Raw genomic sequence first — 20,188 nt, 5'->3', positions numbered from 1 at the left:
CGCCAGATTGCCGGATCCGTCACAATCTAGTAAAGTGTAATACAGTACAATGGCATTGCAGCAACCTCATGTCACATGCTGTCATGTGACCGGAGCTTGCCGCGATGCCATTGTACAGTATTAACACTGTACTGGAGTGTGACGGATCTGGCAATCCGGTGAAATGCCGGATGTGTGAAGCGGCCCTTAGCTTACTGGTTGCAACAGTAAAGGTTGCTTTACACACAACGATATCGCTAGCGATCTCGTTAGCGATGTGACACGCCCAGATCGTTGTTACGATTGCCGAGAACGCTCATAGGTCGTTTTGTAGCGGTCACACGAACACATCTCACAAACGACGCTGCATCGTTCAACAATATATTGTTTGACCAAGGCGGTCGTGTGGATGTTGTTGGTCGTTGGCAGGGTGTCAAACATAGCAATATGTCTGCTGCATTCCAAACGACGAACAATATTTTGAAACTGAACGTGTCAGCGATCAATGATTTTCACCCTATTTGTGATCGTTCGGAGTCGCACGTAGGTGTCACACGCAACGACGTTGCTAACGATGACGAAAGTGCGTCACGAAAACCTTGAACCTGACGACATATCGTCAGATAAATCGTAGCGTGTAACGCCGCCTTTAGGATAGAGTCACAGTTTTCTCTGCTGCAGATCTAGAAGAACACAGATGTTGAGCTGTGTATAACCCGCCTACACCACAGCTTTCTGTGTATGTTGTATAATGACAGAAAGCTGATATTCAGTGCTGGAGGCGGGGTTGGACTAGGAGGCCAGCTGTCCAGTAGTGATCGATACCTGTTTCAGGATTCTGTTCTTCTCATCTGTACAGAGCAGGGTAGTGGTTGGCTGAATTAGAGTCCTTTGAAGTGGATTAATTAGGTTCTGTTTTTCTTCTTGTAGAGATGGCCACTTTGCATAGGGTTCTGGACAGAGACAGTGTCTGAACCACAGACAAATAATATGTTTCTCCACACTGAAACTGAGCAAGAGCCCTGAAATAATATCCACTAGGTATAGGCAGATTGACTCGCATTACCCTCGTCCATTGTGCAGGTCAGTAGCCTCTGACCACTGGACAGGTGGTTCCCGATAAATCTCTTACCTTCCTGGATTTTGATTAGTTGGGTGGGCGCAACGTCATCATTGTGGTGAGATGTGCAGATGACATTGTGCTAGCCCTGCCTAATCAAAAGCCACGCTTGATGTCCTGGATGGTAAAATTCCAGTCTACTGACCTGGCCGATGGATCAAAGTCCTGCAAATCGATCCTTCCATCTCTAATCTCTGCAGATGGGTGTTTCTTTCTTTTAGAAATGACTATTGGCTATTTGGCTTGTTAAAATGTTGGACACTGACTTTGAGAAGAGGAACCTCCAATTGGTGTCACTAAAGATTTCTTTATTCTGTAGGAGAGGTGACCACACATATACATGTACTGTATGTAAATGTTTCTATAGGTGCTTAAATCGGAGATATGAGCGATAAAGCAGTGATCAAATAGGCAACTGTTAAAAGCGGTACTCACTAGGTCAGTTCATTAAAGGGGTTATCCAGCGACGTCTAGATCCGCTCACTTCCGCTTCGGGAGTGACCAGAGGCAAGGAAGTTATGACCCGCACATCTGCCAAGACTTGTGATCGAACAGCAGGTAATGGGTGCATCTCCTATTCTAATAAACAGGACACTTGTATGATACCTCCCCATAGTGCAAATGCTTTGGCAGGTGCATGGGACATAGTATCATTTGCTCCATGTTTACGTCCGCTCATCTCCGCCCCCCCGCTTCTATTGGCCGTCTGCCGTGTGACGTAGCTGTGACGCCGCACGACCCGCCCCCTCAGAGCGACGTCGCAGGACAGGTAAGTGCGCGTGAAGCTGCCGTAGCGATAATGTTCGCTACGGCAGCTATCACAAGATATCGCATCTGCGACGGGGGCGGGAACTATCGCGCTCAGCATCGCTGCGCTCGGCATCGCTACAATCGGCTAGCGATGTCACAGCGTGCAAAGTACCCCTAAGTATGTTATACAATCAACAACCCGGAAATGACTTCCTATATCGTTGAAAGATCTTAGTATGGATGCTTAATCTCCAGCCAAAAGGAATTACACCAGTCAGTCCTTAGCAATGTTTAAGCAGGTACATATATTGGAAAATATCCAATGTTGCTCAGCAGTGTTCCTCAACTCCTGTCCTCAAGAACCACCAACTCATCATGTTTTCAGGATATCATAAATATTCCACATAATTCCATCTCCTGTGCAATACTAAGGATGTGCAGAAAACATGATCTGCTTGTGGGCCTTGAGGAACATTGTCCCTTGGTAATCATATTGGCATATGTTGGGATCCGAAGGTTACTGTTTCACTAGATGGGGCTGCGGAGTCTGTCATCTAAAAAGTCACTTGAATTCCAGGGTCGGGTCATCCATCTATATATAGCGGACCACGTGACTTTTCCAAGTGGACAGTAACATGTTTCATACAAGAGACATACAACCTGCTTTTAGACTGAAGTTACTTCCCTAGACAGATTGTGTCAGCTGCGCGGCCAGTGGGGATCTCACATTACATAGTCTACTACTGAACTACTCTGAGAAGAAGGCCTATTATTACTCGAATAGCTGGTGGCTTTCTCTATAGTAAATAGAGGAAAACACTGATTTCTGTGCGCTCAGTAACAGATCACATAATTCTCATGCCTGTAAATGACTATGAATATTCAGACTTTAATGTCAAAGTCCCAATTTTTAAGATAAAATGTCAACTTGTTTTCTAACTTTGAAATTGGCTTCAAACATTATGTTGGCTGCCACCACACCAATATCTTAAAAACAACATCTCCCTCCTAGTCTATGCTCCCATAACTCAATAGGGGGACCGAACACATATTCACCTGACCCATTTTTAAAGGGCAACACAAGACTTAAGCCTGCTTTACACGTTGCAATCTCGCATACAATATCGTATGCGATTTTCAACGCCCCCATCGTATGTGCAGCACGTTCAATTTGTTGAACGTGCCGCACATACGATTAACCCCCGTCACACGTACTTACCTTCCATACGACCTCGATGTGGGTGGCGAACATCCATTTCCTGGAGTGGGAGGGACGTTCGGCGTCACATCGACGTCACGCGGCAGCCGGCCAATAGATGCGGAGGGGCGGAGATGAGCGGTACGTAAACATCCCGCCCACCTCCTTCCTTCCGCATTCCTGGCCGGAAGCCGCAGGACGCAGGTAAGATCTGTTCATCGTTCCCGGGGTGTCACACACTGCGATGTGCGCTACCCCGGGTACGATGAACAATCTAACGTTCAATTCTAGAGAAATGAACGATGTGCGTGCGATGAACGTTTTAACGTTCAGTCGCAATCGCACGTACCTGTCACACACTGCAATGTACCTTACGATGCCGGATGTGCTTCACTTACGACGTGACCCCGCCGACACATTGTAAGATACATTGCTACGAGTAAAGCAGGCTTTAGTTTACTTCTATCTCGCTTATTTGTTAACACGTTCCTTATTAGTTGTAGGGGGGCCTAGGTAATGGGGGTGGGGGGTAATAAAATGGGGATATTATTCCTTATTATCCTCTTCTATGGATAGGTGTATATGAGGAACGCAGCTCCTATGTGCAGGCTAGCAATTACTTCATGTCACAAAATGCTAGTGTGTGCACTGGGACTTGAGAGAATTCTCCACAGCACAATTAGCAATTCAGCCACAAGAGGGCAGAAGAATAGTCAACAAGCTGAGTCAGCAACAAGAGGTCAATTCCGGTCACCAAAGGAATAAGCATAGAGTAGTCAGGTGGTTAGCCAGGGGTCAAAGCCGGGGTCTCACATATGAAGCAGGAGGGAGTGTCAGAGCTGAAGTCACAAACAAAGCAAGGTCAGAAGCCGGCCAGATAGGTAACGTACTGGGGTCAGGGTACACGGGATAGGACAGAGACAGACAAACAAGATAGGGAAAATACCGGGACCAGGAGTCAGGGATGAGAGATGGACGAATGGAGCTGGGGGACTCGGGTCAGGACGAGGCAGTACAGACCGGGTACTCACGAGAACCAGGAATGAGCACTGCTGAGCAGAAACTATTACTGGCGCCAGACAAGAGATGCAGCACCAGGATATAGTGTTCTGCAACCCGGAACGAGGCTGCATAAAGTCAACCCCTTCCATGCCCTGAACATAGAACGAATGGCAGCGCTGGCTCAGCGGCGGCTGAGCCAGGCCTGAATTATGACATTTCAATTCTGCACATAACTGACCTGCTGAGATACTGATGATCTTACTTCAGGATAAGTCGTCAATATACCCAGCACCACCACAAATAAGCTAACACCTGGTACTGCAGCCCCTGAAAATACACGGTGTGCAGCATTGAAGAACTACAGCACCATACACTGTGTAGCGGCCATTCTCAGGGTTCTCTGGTTATACTCCTTTTTATCCATCCCCTACCTCCTGCTAATATATCAAATGTTGAATACGGGAGAGATAGTTCACAATAGGGTCTTAACTGTGATTAATGTGGTGAAACAAACAAGAATTGGACACCTAGTGGGGTTGTGTGAAACACAACCACTGAAAAAGTATGAACATGGCTGTTGCAGACCCTGAGAAATCGATGGTGGTAGGGGTTACCATCTGCGCTGCCGTGGAAGAAGAGTCTAAAAAGTGATTTTATTCAACACATTTCGGAGTGGAAACACCTTCATCAGGATAATCACTATTACAGATAACAAATAATGAGTAGTCTGCTCCTGCAGCCATACTCTCTCCCATTTGTCATAGACTTCGTTACATCACAAATTTGGTATATTAATGGATGGTGGGGGTTAACATCTGCACTGCCGTGGAAGAAGAAGTATCATAAACAGGGAGAGGAATACGGGTGTAAGCCGCGCTAAAACCACAGAATCCAGAAGATTTTAAATAAATCCCTTTATTTTCAGAAGTTTACGTGTTTCAGAGATATAACCATCTCCATCAGGACAAGGGAAATCAATGATAATTTCACTTGCCCTGAAGAAGGAGATGGTTATATCTCTGAAACGCGTAGACTTATGAAAATAAAGGGATTTATTTAAAATCTTCTGGATTCTGTGGTTTTAGCGCGGCTTACACCCGTATTCCTCTCCCTGTTTATGATACTATCAACTTTCGGGGCCGCTGCTGACTACCACCGTTACTTGTGCAAAAAGGAGTTGTGACTGGCACAACCCCACCAGGTGAGTGCAATTTCAGCACTTGACAAAACCCCTATACCGGGTAAGACCCTATTTTTGCGCTTTTATTCCACAGTTACATCACGTTGTGGAAGAAGAAGTGGAAGCAGATCCTAAAAAGTGATTTTGTTCAACGCGTTTCAGAGTGGAAACTCCTTCATCAGGATGATCGCCATTACATACTTTCATCTTCTGGAATGCCAGGGGGCCTATTCTACAAGATGAAGAATGTAATGGTGATTATCCTGATGAAGGCGTTTTCACTCAGAAACGCGTTGAATAAAATCAGTTTTTAAGATCTGCTTACACTTTTTCTTCCACGGCATCGTGGATGGTAACCCTTACCATCCATTAATATACCAAATCTGTGATATAAAGAAGTCTATGACAACTGGAAGGGAGTATGGCTGTAGGAGCAGACTACACATGGTTTGTTATTGGAGCAATTAATAAAAATATATTGCATATGCAAACATAGCTTTTAATTCACTTGTGCCAGCATGTATTTGTATCAATTGTTGAGGCTTTGTGTATAACTAATTAGCACCTCACCAAAATCGACACTTCTCGGCTTTACAAGTGATACTGTAAATGTGACACTAACGAGAGGTAATAAAGCGGATGTGAAATGTGGCGCGTTGTCAAGACAGATTATATAGGGCAGCTTATTGAGAGAGGAATAGATGTAATATGGTCACAAAGTATCAGTATTTGAACTGTGCTCCGAGTTACAAACATCAGAGCTGCACGTTATCCAGGCAGCCGGGCACCTCTGGGGTATTTTATGTTCGCTGCAGTCTTCGCTTTGATGTGGAAAATCACAGTGCACTCAGCAAGAATACTCCTGCGAAGTACAGGCTCTCGTGATACTGAAAATGCAGAATGCGGATGGCATGGAGCCAATTATCAGCGTTTACTCTGTATTCTGTACTAAGAGAACCATTCATTTTATCTCTAACGAGGATTACAGCTGCTGTTCTGATGGATCGTCCTATTCCATACAATTATCCGGCCTCATATGCCCTAAAAGTCATAGGTTTCAACAATGCAATTATAGCCAAAAGGACAATAAAGATGTATTTCCATTTTAATATTCAGATTACCCAAATACATCATTGTGTCCAATTTCCAAATATGTTTCCATTTTCCAGTGTTGTAGGGTTCTTGAGATATAAAGCGGGCTTTACACGAGACGATAGACTTGTGGGATATGTCGTTGGGGTCACGGTTTTCGTGACTCACATCCGGCATACCGCACGACGTGGTTTCGTGTGACACCTCCTAGCAACGCAGTATCGCTCACAAATTGTGAGTCGTGTACTCGTCGCTAGGTTTCATAAAATTGTTTAATTAAAATGGCGGCGGTTGATCATCGTTTCCGTGGCATCACATGTTGCTCCATGTGACACCATGGGAACGATGAACAGCAGCTTTACCTGCCTCCCGCGGCACCCGACGGCTTAATGGAAGGAAGGACGTGGGCGGGATGTTTACATCCCGCTCATCTCCGCCCCTCCGCTTCTATTGGCCGCCTGCCGTGTGACGTCGCTGTGACGCCGAACGTCCCGCCCACTCCAGGAAGTGGACGTTCGTCGCCCACAGCGAGGTCGTCCGGAAGGTAAGTACGTGTGACGGGGGTTAAACGAGTTTGTGTGCCATGGGCAACTAATTGCCCGTGACACAAAAACGACGGGGGAGGGTACGATCGATTGTGCTATCGCACAATCTATCATCTCGTGTAAAGCAGGCTTAAGATATTGTCCACTTGTGTCCCCACTCTAATGATATGACTGTTTCCTAAGGATAATGCCACCGCAGTTGATGTTATCAATCAGTGGTTGCACAGTTTAAAGAGGGCCAACCATCAGGATTTTCTGATATGAACTAAAGACAGTGCCATACAGGCAATATGCTGCTGAATCCAGGCATACGTGTTGTAGAAAGATCTGATGCTTGGTTGCAGAAATATCTTTAATCAAAATTGCAGAAATGCACTGCACTTTTATTTACGGGTGTCACGGGGGTGGGCCTTTGTGGGTTGGGTCCTCACTGTAAAGTCCTCCTCCGGTATCCTCCTGGCTTGCCCCTTTTTTTAATTTGAATATCGCGCCAAGCCGCAACTGCTGTTGTTGAAGGCGCGTGCACATTGCCGCAGTTGAGCAAGAGCACCTGAAAATGTCTTCATGTTATCTAAATCATTTCACTGGGCATATGTAGGGGGTAAAGTAAATAAATGGAACCTGTCACCAAATTTGGTGAGTATAAGCTGCGGCAACCACCAGTGGGCTCTTACATACAGCATGATAACATATTGTATATAAGAGCCCAAGCCGCCGTGTACAAGGTAAAAATAACTTTATAATACTCACCTAAAGGGCGGTTCGGTGCAGACCGGTCGGATGGGTGTCTCCTCTTTCAGCCATCTTTGTCCTCCTTCTTCTGAAGCCTGGGTGCCTCATCCACATGAGGTCCTGTGCAGGCACACTTTGATCTGCCCTGAGCAGGGCAGATCAAAGTATTGTAGTGCGCCTGCGCAGGACCTCAATGCCGGCGTGTGTGTATGACGTAGGACGCGTCAGGCACCCAGGCTTCATAAGAAGGAGGACAAAGATAGCCGAAAGAGCACCAGTACCGGAGAATGGAGACACCCATCCGACCAGTCTGCACCGTACCGATCGTTTAGGTGAGTATTATAAACTGATTTTTATGTTCTACACAGCGGCCTGGGCTCTTATATATAGCATTCTAACATGCTGTATATAAGAGCCCCCTGGTGGTGGCCGCAGCTTATAGTCGCCAAATCTGGTGACAGGTTCCCTTTAAGTAGATCCCCACGCTTAGGAAGACTTCTAGGCCTTGGGAAATAAAATATGCAAATAGCCTCTTTGGACAAGAACAAGGTCTCTAATAAAATCTATAGGAAATAGCAATCATTTGAGTCAATATCGACACAGCAAAGAGCCTTGCTACGTGACTAGGAAACAAAGCCAAACCAGAATCACATGTGAATGTTTCCCTAACACCTCGAGCTGAGCCTTCTCAAGACCTTTTCATGGCCATCATGTTTTTCTTGAAGTGACCATACACTTTAGGTAACTGTGGGTCGAGCACTCATTCGGCTGACAGATACCCCTCCCGCCTCCTTAAATTGGCCAAGTGTTCATGTTTTTAATGGGAAGAAAGGAAAAAGACATACGGTAAATCTCTTCTCTCCTGGTGGGAAAACAATAAGATTGTCATTATTAGTTACATAGTTACATAGTTACTTAGGTTGAAAAAAGACCTAGGTCCATCTAGTTCAACCTTCCTCCACCAGTTCTACATTTAGTCACTAAGTCATTTATAACCAACAATGTTTTGTGTACTGAGGAAATCATCCAGCCCTTTTTTAAAAGCTGTTATAGTATCTGCCATTACTACGTCTTGTGGTCGGCATTCCACAGTCTGACCGCTCTAACTGTAAAGAACCCTTTCCTATTTAGGTGTCGGAATTGCTTTTCTTCCACTCGCAGTGAGTGCCCCCTGGTCCTTAGTACTGTCTTTGGAAGGAATAAGTCATGTGCCAGTCCTTTATATTGACCACACATGTATTTATACATATAAATGAGATCTCCTCTGAGACGTCTTTTTTCTAAGCTAAACATATCTAACTTTTTCAACCTGTCATCATATGGGAGGCCTTCCATTCCTTGTAATAGTCTAGTTGCCCGCCTTTGAACTGACTCTAACTTCTGAATGTCCTTTTTAAAATGTGGAGCCCAAAACTGGATCCCATATTCCAGATGTGGCCTTACAAGTGATTTATAGAGGGGTAACAATACGTTGGGATCACGGGATCTAATCTCTCTTTTTATACACCCTAAAATCTTGTTTGCTTTAGCAGCTGCTGCTTGACATTGAGTGCTGCTGCTCAGCTTATTTGTAATGAGAATACCCAAGTCCTTCTCCTGTTCTGTAGTCCCGAGTTTACTTCCATTTAATGTATATGCAGCTATAGGATTACTCCGTCCTAGTCTCTCACTTTCTCATTGTTCATCACTTTCATCCTTGCCCTCACTCTTCATACTAGTTATTTGATCTTTATGTACAATGTTATTGCTTATTTCTTTTTACTGCTTCCCATTTCATCCCATTGCTTTCTTCTTTGATGTCCTATCTCCCTTCTCTGCTTTTCTTCATTCCTTTTCTCTCTTTCTTCCTTCTCTCACTTTTTTCTTTCCTTTCTTCCTTTGCATTGCTTCTTACTTCCTTCTCTTTAATGCTAGCATATCACATCAGTCTGATTCTTGCCCATGCTCTTCGCAGTACTATCTGACGTAAAGACCCGACTTATAGCACAGCCAGTCCACGAACCTGATATACATCAGCTTTACCATTGGCATGCAGCCAGAATGGTAGTCCGGGGCCACCAGACCATAGCTCATCAAACCTCCTTCAGTGGTGGACACAGATAGACGAGGATCCCTGTGTAATAACAGTAAATGGTCCCTTCTTTGTGTCTGTGATAGGACCTGCTGGCTGATTTGAAGGTGAACATGGGCCTTCTTTACATCTTAGGGCTATTGCACCAATGATATGTCCGCCCCAGCTCCTATTACCTTTGGCATCCTTGGTGCGTCTTCTAGGCGCAATGCACACATGACATCGCTGGGTTTTACTAGTCAGAAAAGGTCTGGTAGATGATGTACAGTAGATAGTACAAGGTTCACAATGCTCTGGTCCAGTGGCCACTGTAGGGTCCTACAAATCCTTTTGCTCATCTCTAATATTTAGATGTGATAATAAAACTGTCTTTTTTGTTGTTACATGTCATGTTCAGTTTTGCACCTATTCAGACTGCATTTTGGGAGTGCTGTCAGTTTTTTGTCTAGATTATGGAGTCATGCCCTCTGACTGTGCACCCCTCCCCCATTAGCCACAGGTGATGTTATTCTATAGTAGCAGGTTCCTACGTGCCCATACACATTGAGGTTTGTAACCCGGAGAGAGGCGTCAGTTCAGTGTAGGTTCCCAGTATACGAGATATGCCTTGATGTGGCTAAGGGGCAGATATAGAAATGGCCATTTTTGTATGCTAAATTTCTCAATTTTTCCTAGATTTCCTTAACCATTAAGCAGTAATGCATGTCTATATTCTTACATGTATGGTTACCCGTAATATGAGATTGCCATGACGTGGCTACTTCTTTCAGATATAGAAATGGCCATTTTTGTATGCTAAATATCTCAATTTTTCCTAGATTTCCTTAACCATTAAGCAGTAATGCATGTCTATATTCTTACATGTATGGTTACCCGTAATATGAGATTGCCATGACGTGGCTACTGGGCAGATATAGAAATGGCCATTTTTGTATGGTAAAAATCTCAATATTTCCTAGATTTCCTTAAACAGTAATACATGTCTATATTCTTACATGTATAATTACCCGTAATATGAGATTGTCTTGACGTGGCTACTGGGCAGATATAGAAATGGCCATTTTTCTATGCTAAATATCTCAATTTTTCCTAGATTTCCTTAAGCAGTAATGCATGTCTATATTCTTGCATTCATGGTTTGCATGCTTTACCATTTCAGAGTGTAACTGTCTTTTTTGTTATTATATGTCAAGTTCAGTTTTGCACCTGTTCAGGCTGCATTTTGGGAGTGGCGTCAGTCTTTTTGTCTAGTATTTAGATATGTAGTGTTCTTACTGACAAATAGGGTACCATGGGCACTTAACTCCCCACACACTTCATAATAAAGTCAGCCAGACTCACTAACATTGTGGATTGAACAATTGTAAAGTGTGTAATGCGCCTTTTAGCTCTCCCCCCAACAGGTGATGTCGGCGGAAGGAAATGATGGCAGTTTCTGTTCAAATGCCTGATCTTTTTATTTTCCTGGGACAGAAAATTTATATAACTTTTTCCTTTCTTCCCATAAAAACATGCACAAAGGTCAGAAAAAAAATGGATCTCCAAGTCTTGCCCTACTGGTCAGGAGTAAGCCAGTAAACTCATAAAAAATAAAATGTATTTATTATACCACTAGAAAGCATATAACAGTACTATGCGTTACGGGGCTAAATAAATAACTTATTTTTTATGAGTTTTTCTGGTTTACTCCTGACCTACAGCGCAAGACTTGGAGACCCTTTTTTTTACCTTTTTGTATTCATTCAGCTCCCAGTATAGGGTGGAGCGGGCGGTCTCACAGTAGCAATCAGGTGGGCCAGCTGTCCGGCAATTGCCGGGTGGAAGGAGCGGTTGTCAGTGCCTGGCAGACAGCAAGTGAAGAGCTCAGACCGCTTGCTTCTTTGTGGAGGGGATACACATGATCAGTAAGACACCTCTTATTCTATTCTACCCCTCCGTTGATGTCCCTGGTTTTGATCTGCACTCTGAGTGGGAGAACGATCCGTTTGTCGCATCCAAAAAGGTTCAGAACCGGGGGCTGACGATCTGGAGTATTGCTGAACAGAGATGAGGAGAACTACTACATCTCTGAGCGTTAAGAAGGTGGGCACTATCAGGCTTTTACTCAGTGTTGTGCCTGTTCAGCGCAACGTGACTAGGTGAGTGGGTATTTTACCCAACCATTTTTATTCAGTTTTTCGCCACGAATCACACATAGGGAGCACTTTTCCTTTTTCTTTAATTAAAAACATGAACACTTGGCCAATTTAAAGGGAGCCTGTCATCAGACTTGGTGACTTTAAACTGCGGCCACCACCAGTGGGCTCTTATATACAGCATTCTAACATGCTGTATATAAGAGCGCAGGCCGCTGTGTAGAACGTAAAAATGACTTTATAATACTCACTTAAATGGTCAGTGCGGTGCAGACTGATCGGATGGGTGTCTCCGTTCTCCAGTACTAGCGCCTCCTCTTTTGGCCATCTTTGTCCTCCTTCTTCTGAAGCCTGGGTGCATGTCGCATCCTACGTCATGAACACTAGCCAGCATTGAGGTCCGGCTCATGCGCACTACAATACTTTGATCTGCCCTGCTCAGGACCTAAATGCCGGCCTGTGTGCATCATGTAGGACACGTAACGCACCCAGGCTTCAGAAAAAAAAAGGACAAAGATGGCCAAAAGAGGCGGCGCCGGTACCGGAGAACGGACACTCCCATCCGACCAGTCTGCACCGCACCGACCGTTTAGGTGAGTATTATAAAGTCATTTTTATGTTCTATAAAGTGGCCTGGGCTCATATATACAGCATATTAGAATGCTGTATATAAGAGCCCACTGGTGGTGGCTGCAGCTTATAGTCACCAAATCTGGTGACAGGTTACCTTTAAGGAGTCGGGAGGGGTATCTGTCAACCGAATGATCATCCCACAGATATCTAAGGTGTATGGTCACGTCAAGATGATTGTACCAGTTTGGCACAAAGTAACCGGCTCACGATATAACTGACCACTCCCACCCACAGAGTATAATGTAGTGATATGTCTGTAACTTTCCGTTATTTCCTACAGCCCTTTATAGCACGACGCTATAAATAAAAGCCATACTTCTCCAAAAATCAATAGAACTATTACGTGATTAATGTGTCGTGTTATTAATATGAGTTTAATCGTCCATCTATTGATTTACGACGACTATTCTGGTTTTCTTTAGACTCGTTCTACCTAAGTTGTGGCTTTTAAATGGGAAAGCAAAGTAGTTGTACGGTACGTGTATTTTTAGTTCATGCCTTAATAAAGGAAATATTTTGGTGTTAAAGGGATTGTCTATGAGTACACAACTAATAATAGTAACATTCTGGAAATAGAAACGGCAAAAACGTACTGATCATTCTTTAGAAAAATACTGCATGGGCCCATTGGTCATATAACCATGTATATCATCTAACAGCCCATGTTCCATTTGCCGTAATCCTGCAAAACCAAAATATTTAATTTCATATTGGCCAGAATTAATAGTTTGTGGTGGTCCCTACCTATATTGGTGGTCTTAATTGAGGAAGATTATTGTGATGGGGTATTAATGATGGCAGCACCTGGGATTAGATGTTAAATGCATTGGAATCACAATAAAATTACTTGAAGCAATACATATTGCACCAATGAAATGAATATGTCTATCCAGACCATTGCAATCTTCGAGCCTTGAGTCCCTTTATATCTGGCTGTTGGCTTTCATTCATAGATTGTGAGCTGGGCCTCCCCTCTTCACCTCCTGCCGCCTCCAACTCAAAAATATTTCCCGGATTCATACATACTTTTACCAAGAAGCTGCAAAAACCCTAGTGCATGCCCTTATTAACTCCCCCCTGGATTATTGCAACCCCTGCTCTGTGGCATCCCTTCTAACAGTCTCGCACCCCTACAATCTATTCTAAACTATGCTGCCCGACTAATCCACCTGTCCCCCCACTACTGTCCGACCTCTCCTCTGCCAATCCCTTCACTGGCTTCCCATTGCTCAACGACTCCACTTCAAGACCCTAACCAAGGCCTACAAAGCCATCCACAACCTGTCTCCTCCTGACATCTGTCACCTAGTCTCCCGGTACTTACCTGCATGTAACTTCCGATCCTCACAAGATCTCTTCTCTACTCCCCTCGCATCTCCTCTTCTCACCATCGCATCCAAGATTTCTCCCGTGCCTCCCCCATACTCTGGAACACTCTGCTACAACATATCAGACTCTCACCTACCTTGAAAAGCTTCAAAAGGAACCTGAAGACCCACCTCTTCCCACCAACAGTCCACTATAATGCTGCATGACCATCTCCATCCTCACCTACTGTATCCTCACCCATCCCTTGTAGACTGTGAGCCCTCACGGGCAGGGTCTTCTTTCCTCTCGTTTCTGTCTTTGCCTTGTTATGTTTTGCACTTTTCTCATGTAAAGCGCCATGGAATAAATGGTGCTATAATAAATACTAATAATAATAATAATATAAGGTAGGCATATCTAAAAAAAAAAGCGCCCCACGGCTAAATGCACTTTGAGATTCACTGCAATTTGGGATTGGTAAATTCAGCACACTTCCGAGTGGCTCCAGGTGTCGATTAATATGACTGATTGATAGGATTCCATACAAGATATCATCTTTTCCTAAATATGTTTGAGACACTTGGAGGATAATGACAGCGACAGCTGAGAATGTTCTCTAAGACCGATACTGGCCGGGTGATGATCCTGCAATCGTCTACGCTCATGCCCCAGACTGAGTGTATAATGTGGACTAACGCTCTACTAAGGTGGTCTCCTTCCCAAATGGTCTAGTTTTCTTTTTTTGCATTTTTAATTTAGTTTTCATACCATAATCTTCAATAAAAAACATAGTAACAATGGGAAGTTTTCTTTTTTTTTATTTATTTTAAAGAGAATCTGTCATCAGGTTTCTTCTGTCTCTCCTGGAAACCTGGAAAAAAACCCAAGTAGGTGCAATGATCTTGATTCCAGCTCTGTGTCACTCACTGGGCTTCTTTGCTGTTTTGTTTTCTGCAGATTTGCTAGTCTTCTCAGTGATGAGATCCTGTGCCCACCGCACTGACTGACAAGTGGCACTAATGCTGAACGGCTGTCTGTGAGTGTGGGGGCAGTTGCAGGCGCCGCTGTCCACACACAAGGTGGTGACTGAACTTGCACCGGCACCACCCACGTGAATGAAACCATAATGCTGCCAGGAGGATTAAAGTTAATTTCCTCCTGGCAGCGAGGTTCAATGTGCAGGCATTGGGCAGCTTCCAAATGCTATTAACCTGCAGATTAACCCCATATCTGCAGGTTAAGACTAAGATCACATGTCCTGTAGTCATTCATTAGAACGCATCCGTTGGGAAACTGATTTAATGTGGAGTTTATGGACAACCGATCCCTTATCGGACTTGCATTTGTAATGAATGCATTGTTTTCTTTACTGATCTGTTAAAAATGGACGAAAAATAGCAATCTGTTAACGGATCCATTGTCCTTAGACTCCACGTTAAAAACAGATCCGATCAACATCCGTTATTTAACAATGGACAAAAAAAGTTGTGTTTGCACAACTTTTTCCAAACGGATTTCTAACGGATGACTACAGGACATGAGAATCCAGCCTTAGGGGCACTTTGCACACTACGAAATCGCAGGTGCGATGTCGGTGGGGTCAAATCGAAAGTGACGCACATCCGGCGTCGCTGTCGACATCGGAGTGTGTAAATCGTTTTTGATACGATTAATGAGCGCAAAAGCATCGAAATCGTATGATCGGTGTAGCGTCGGTCATTTCCATAATTTTGGAAGGACCGATGTTACGATGTTGTTCATCGTTCGCACCACACATCGCTGTGTATGAAGCCGCAGGAGCGAGGAACATCTCCTACCTGCGTCCCGGTTGCAATGAGGAAGGAAGGAGGTGGGCGGGATGTTTACGTCCCGCTCATCTCCGCCCCCCTGCTTCTATTGGCCGCCTGCCGTGTGACGTCGCTGTGACGCTGCACGACCCGCCCCCTTAGGAAGGAGGTGGGTCGCCGGCCAGAGCGACGTCGCAGGGCAGGTAAATGCATGTGAAGCTGCCGTAGCGATAATTTTCGCTACGGCAGCTATCACAAGATATCACAGCTGCGATGGGGGCGGGGACTATCGTGCTCGGCATCGCTACCATCGGCTTGCGATGTCGTAGTGTGCAAAGTACCCCTTAGGGTACGTGCCCATAATCAGGACCCGGTGCGTCCTGGACGCTGCAGGTCCTGACCGAAGTGGCCGCAAGCCTACTCCACAGGAGACCGCAACTGCTCGTGCCCACGATCAGGATCCAGTGTGTCCTGGATGCAGAAGGTCCTGACCTACGCGGCTGCAGCCTACTCCACAGGAGACCGCAACTGCTCGTGCCCACGATCCAGGCTAGTGTCGTTGCAATCTCTCTTTTGTTCTCCCTGCGGAGGACACTTGCAAATAATTGACATGCTGCGGCTTGGAAAGTCAGTATTTGCTGTGAAAAAACAAGCACAGTGGGCACAGGATTTCTAGACATCCCATCCACTGTACTTGTACTGTACAATGCAGCTGAAGCATGCTACGTCCAAAACGCTGTGAAAACTGATCGTGGGCACACACCCTAAGGCTTCCTCAGGCACTGAAAGATTACCGCATCCGCGGTAAAAAAACGCGGCAAACCGCACCCGAAAACCGCATGCGGTTTGCCGCGGTTTTACCGTGGTATTGCCGAGTTCAATGCAATAAAGCACATTGAAAAAGAAAAAAAGAAAATCATTTCCTTCTTAGATAGTAGATAGATAGATAAAGAGACAGAAGAATAGATAGAGGGATAGATAGATAGACAGATAGATAGATAGAGGACAGATCGCTGCATTTCCCACGGTCGGCAGTGAGTTCACATTACTGGCCATGGGAAATGACCGGTAATTACCTCTGCTGTCTCGCTGCGAGGCTGCATTCATTCAGCGCTGTGTGTCAGTCGCGGTTGGATGTAAGCAGCGCAGCACCTGTGGATTACATCGGAGCTTTGTTTCGGGTGGGGTTAATGAAAGGGTGAACGAGGCTTTTTTGTGTTTTATTTAAAATAAAGGATTTTTCGGTGTATGTGTTTTTTCACTTTACTTACGGGTTGATCATGTCAGCTGTCACATAGATGCTGCCATGATCAAGCCTGGAGTTAATGGCGGTGATCCGCCACCATTAACTCCTTGTATTACCCTGACTGCCACTGCATCACGGCAGCAGGAAGAGCCGGGGACACGCCGGTGCTGCCGCATAATGCATGCGACAGTCCCGGGGCAGCTGCAGCTGATATTCTCGGCTGCGGGAGGGGGAGTGAGGCGGGGGACATTAACCCTGCCCCTCTCCCTCCCCAGCCTGAGAATGCCGGGCCGCCGCTGTGTGCTTACCTCGGCTGGACGGTAAATATACAGCGAAGGCCACATGCCTTGTTTTTTTTTTATATTTTCGTTGCTTTCTATGTGTGTTCTATGTGTCTGTGATCTGTGTGTATTCTGTGTCTGTGATGTCTGTCTGTGTCTGTGATCTGTGTTTGTTTACTCTCTGCTCCGCTTCCTCTTTCTGTAATGACATCACTTCCCTGCAAAACCGCAGGCAAGCGATGTACATTACCGGAGGTAAACCGCGAAATACCGCAGGGAATAACGCAGGAAAACGCAGTGAACCGCACAGAATTTGCGGCCTGCGTTATTCCCTGCGGGATTTCACGAATACATTGCAGTCAATGGAGTGAAATCCAGCAGCGACGTGCGGAAAAGAAGTGACATGCAATTGTTTTTGCTGCGGGAATCCTGCAGCAAAACATGCAGCTGTCAAATTCCGCCTAGTGCGCATAGGATTTTTTTTTCCCATAGGTTTTGCTGGTGATTCACTGCAGAGATGTTATGAACGTTTTCTGCAGCGAAACACGCAGCAAATCCACAAAAAATCCGCGGCAAAATCCGGTAAGTGCGCACAGGGCCTAATAGTGTTTTTTTCACATGAGAGGTTCCCTTTAATTTATGGAGAAAAAATAAATAAATGGACGGTTGTTCTTTAAATCTGATGGTTACATACTGTATATCCAGGGGCGTAACGACCGCGGTCGCAGAGGTCGCCACTGCGACCGGGCCCGCAGGGTTAAAGGGGCCCGGCAGCCGCTCTGCAGAGCCGGCTGCCGGGCCCCTATGTGTAGTGCCGCTGTGTAGTGGCCAACTACGCGACCGTCAGGGGGCCGGCCTGTGAGAGGGGCTCTCTGACCTGCGGCAGAGCAGAAGTGCTCCTGCACAGCACACGGAATCCATCCTTCCAGGACCTGCGATGATGTCACGCCCATGTGACTGTGTGGGAGGAGACACAGGATGCCGGGGAGAAAGCAGAAGATACTGATTCCTGAACGATTTTGGACATATGACTCGTAATGAAAAAAGAGAGGACATGAGGGTGGGGGGGCTGCAGGGTGAGTGGCAGATGAGAGCTGCAGACTTTGACAGAAGGTTGTGAAGAGGTGCAGAGTGTTTGAGAGGGGTAAGTTGAGGTACAGGCAGCAGGGTGTGAGACATATGAGGGTGTAGTGTGTGTGATATGGGGGGTGCAGGCTGTATGGGGAGCAGGGGTGTGACATATGGGGGCAGGGGCATAACTACTGCGGTCCTAGGGGTCGGAAGGAGAAGAGAGGTACTTGTTTTTTTATTTTGCTGGCTGCATGACACATGGAAACCCTGGCTGCATGACACATGGAGGCCCTGGTGGGGCTGGCTGCATGACACAGAGGCCCTGGGGGGGCTGGCTGCATGACACCTGGGGGTACTGGCTGCATGACACATGGAGGCCCAAAGGGGGGGGGGCTGGCTGCATGACACCTGGGGGTACTGGCTGCATGACACATGGAGGCAGGGGGGGGGGGGGCTGGCTGCATGACACATGGAGGCCCTGGTGGGGCTGGCTGCATGACACAGAGGCCCTGGGGGGGCTGGCTGCATGACACCTGGGGGTACTGGCTGCATGACACATGGAGGCCCAAAGGGGGGGGGGGCTGGCTGCATGACACCTGGGGGTACTGGCTGCATGACACATGGAGGCGGGGGGGGGGCTGGCTGCATGACACATGGAGGCCCTGGTGGGGCTGGCTGCATGACACATAGAGGCCCTGGGGGGGCTGGCTGCATGACACCTGGGGGGGCTGGCTGCATGACACATGGAGGCCCTGGAGGGGCTGGCTGCAAGACACATGGAGGCCCTGGCTGCATGACACATGGAGGCCCTGGTGGGGCTGGCTGCATGACACAGAGGCCCTGGGGGGGCTGGCTGCATGACACCTGGGGGTACTGGCTGCATGACACATGGAGGCCCAAAGGGGGGGGGGGCTGGCTGCATGACACCTGGGGGTACTGGCTGCATGACACATGGAGGCAGGGGGGGGGGGGCTGGCTGCATGACACATGGAGGCCCTGGTGGGGCTGGCTGCATGACACAGAGGCCCTGGGGGGGCTGGCTGCATGACACCTGGGGGTACTGGCTACATGACACATGGAGGCCCAAAGGGGGGGGGCTGGCTGCATGACACCTGGGGGTACTGGCTGCATGACACATGGAGGCGGGGGGGGGGGGGCTGGCTGCATGACACATGGAGGCCCTGGTGGGGCTGGCTGCATGACACATAGAGGCCCTGGGGGGGCTGGCTGCATGACACCTGGGGGGGCTGGCTGCATGACACATGGAGGCCCTGGAGGGGCTGGCTGCAAGACACATGGAGGCCCTGGCTGCATGACACATGGAGGCCCTGGTGGGGCTGGCTGCATGACAGAGAGGCCCTGGGGGGGCTGGCTGCATGACACCTGGGGGTACTGGCTGCATGACACATGGAGGCCCAGGGGGGGGGGGGCTGGCTGCATGACACATGGAGGCCCTGGTGGGGCTGGCTGCATGACACATAGAGGCACTGGGGGGGCTGGCTGCATGACCCCTGGGGGGGCTGGCTGCATGACACATGGAGGCCCTGGTGGGGCTGGCTGCATGACACAGAGGCCCTGGGGGGCTGGCTGCATGACACAGAGGCCCTGGGGGTGCTCGCTGCATGACACATTGAGGCCCAGGGGGGGGTCTGGCTGTATGACACATTGAGGCCCTGGGGGGGCTGGCTGCATGACACATGGAGGCCCTGGGGGGGCTGGCTGCATGACACCTGGGGGGGCTGGCTGCATGACACATGGAGGCCCTGGGGGGGCTGGCTGCATGACACCTGGGGGGGCTGGCTGCATGATACCTGGAGGGGCTGGCTGCATGATACATGGAGGCCCTGGGGGGGCTGGCTGCATGACACCTGGGGGGGCTGGCTGCATGACACATTGAGGCCCTGGGGGGGGCTGGCTGCATGATACATGGAGGTCTATGGGACTGCATAATAAACATGAAGGACACCTTATACATGGACTAGGGGTGCATTATACATGGAGGTCTATGGAGCTGCATTATACAAAATGAAGGACACCTTATACATGGAATATAGGGGT

At 47.2% G+C, this 20,188-nt stretch overlaps 2 protein-coding genes across 2 annotated transcripts in view; one reads left to right on the top strand and one right to left on the bottom strand.

Moving 5' to 3' along the window:
- GPRC5B (G protein-coupled receptor class C group 5 member B) overlaps positions 1 to 20,188 on the bottom strand; it is a 139,763-nt gene that overhangs the window by 9,080 nt on the left and 110,495 nt on the right. The window lies entirely within an intron of this gene.
- Positions 1 to 20,188, top strand: part of IQCK (IQ motif containing K) — a 157,639-nt gene that overhangs the window by 132,699 nt on the left and 4,752 nt on the right. The gene's annotated exons all lie outside the window — the stretch shown is intronic.

This window comes from Anomaloglossus baeobatrachus, chromosome 7 (genome assembly GCF_048569485.1).
Source record: "Anomaloglossus baeobatrachus isolate aAnoBae1 chromosome 7, aAnoBae1.hap1, whole genome shotgun sequence".
NCBI lineage: Eukaryota > Metazoa > Chordata > Amphibia > Anura > Aromobatidae > Anomaloglossus > Anomaloglossus baeobatrachus.
The sequence above is the reverse complement of the archived record's forward strand: the minus strand, read 5'-3'. Positions and strand labels throughout refer to the sequence as shown.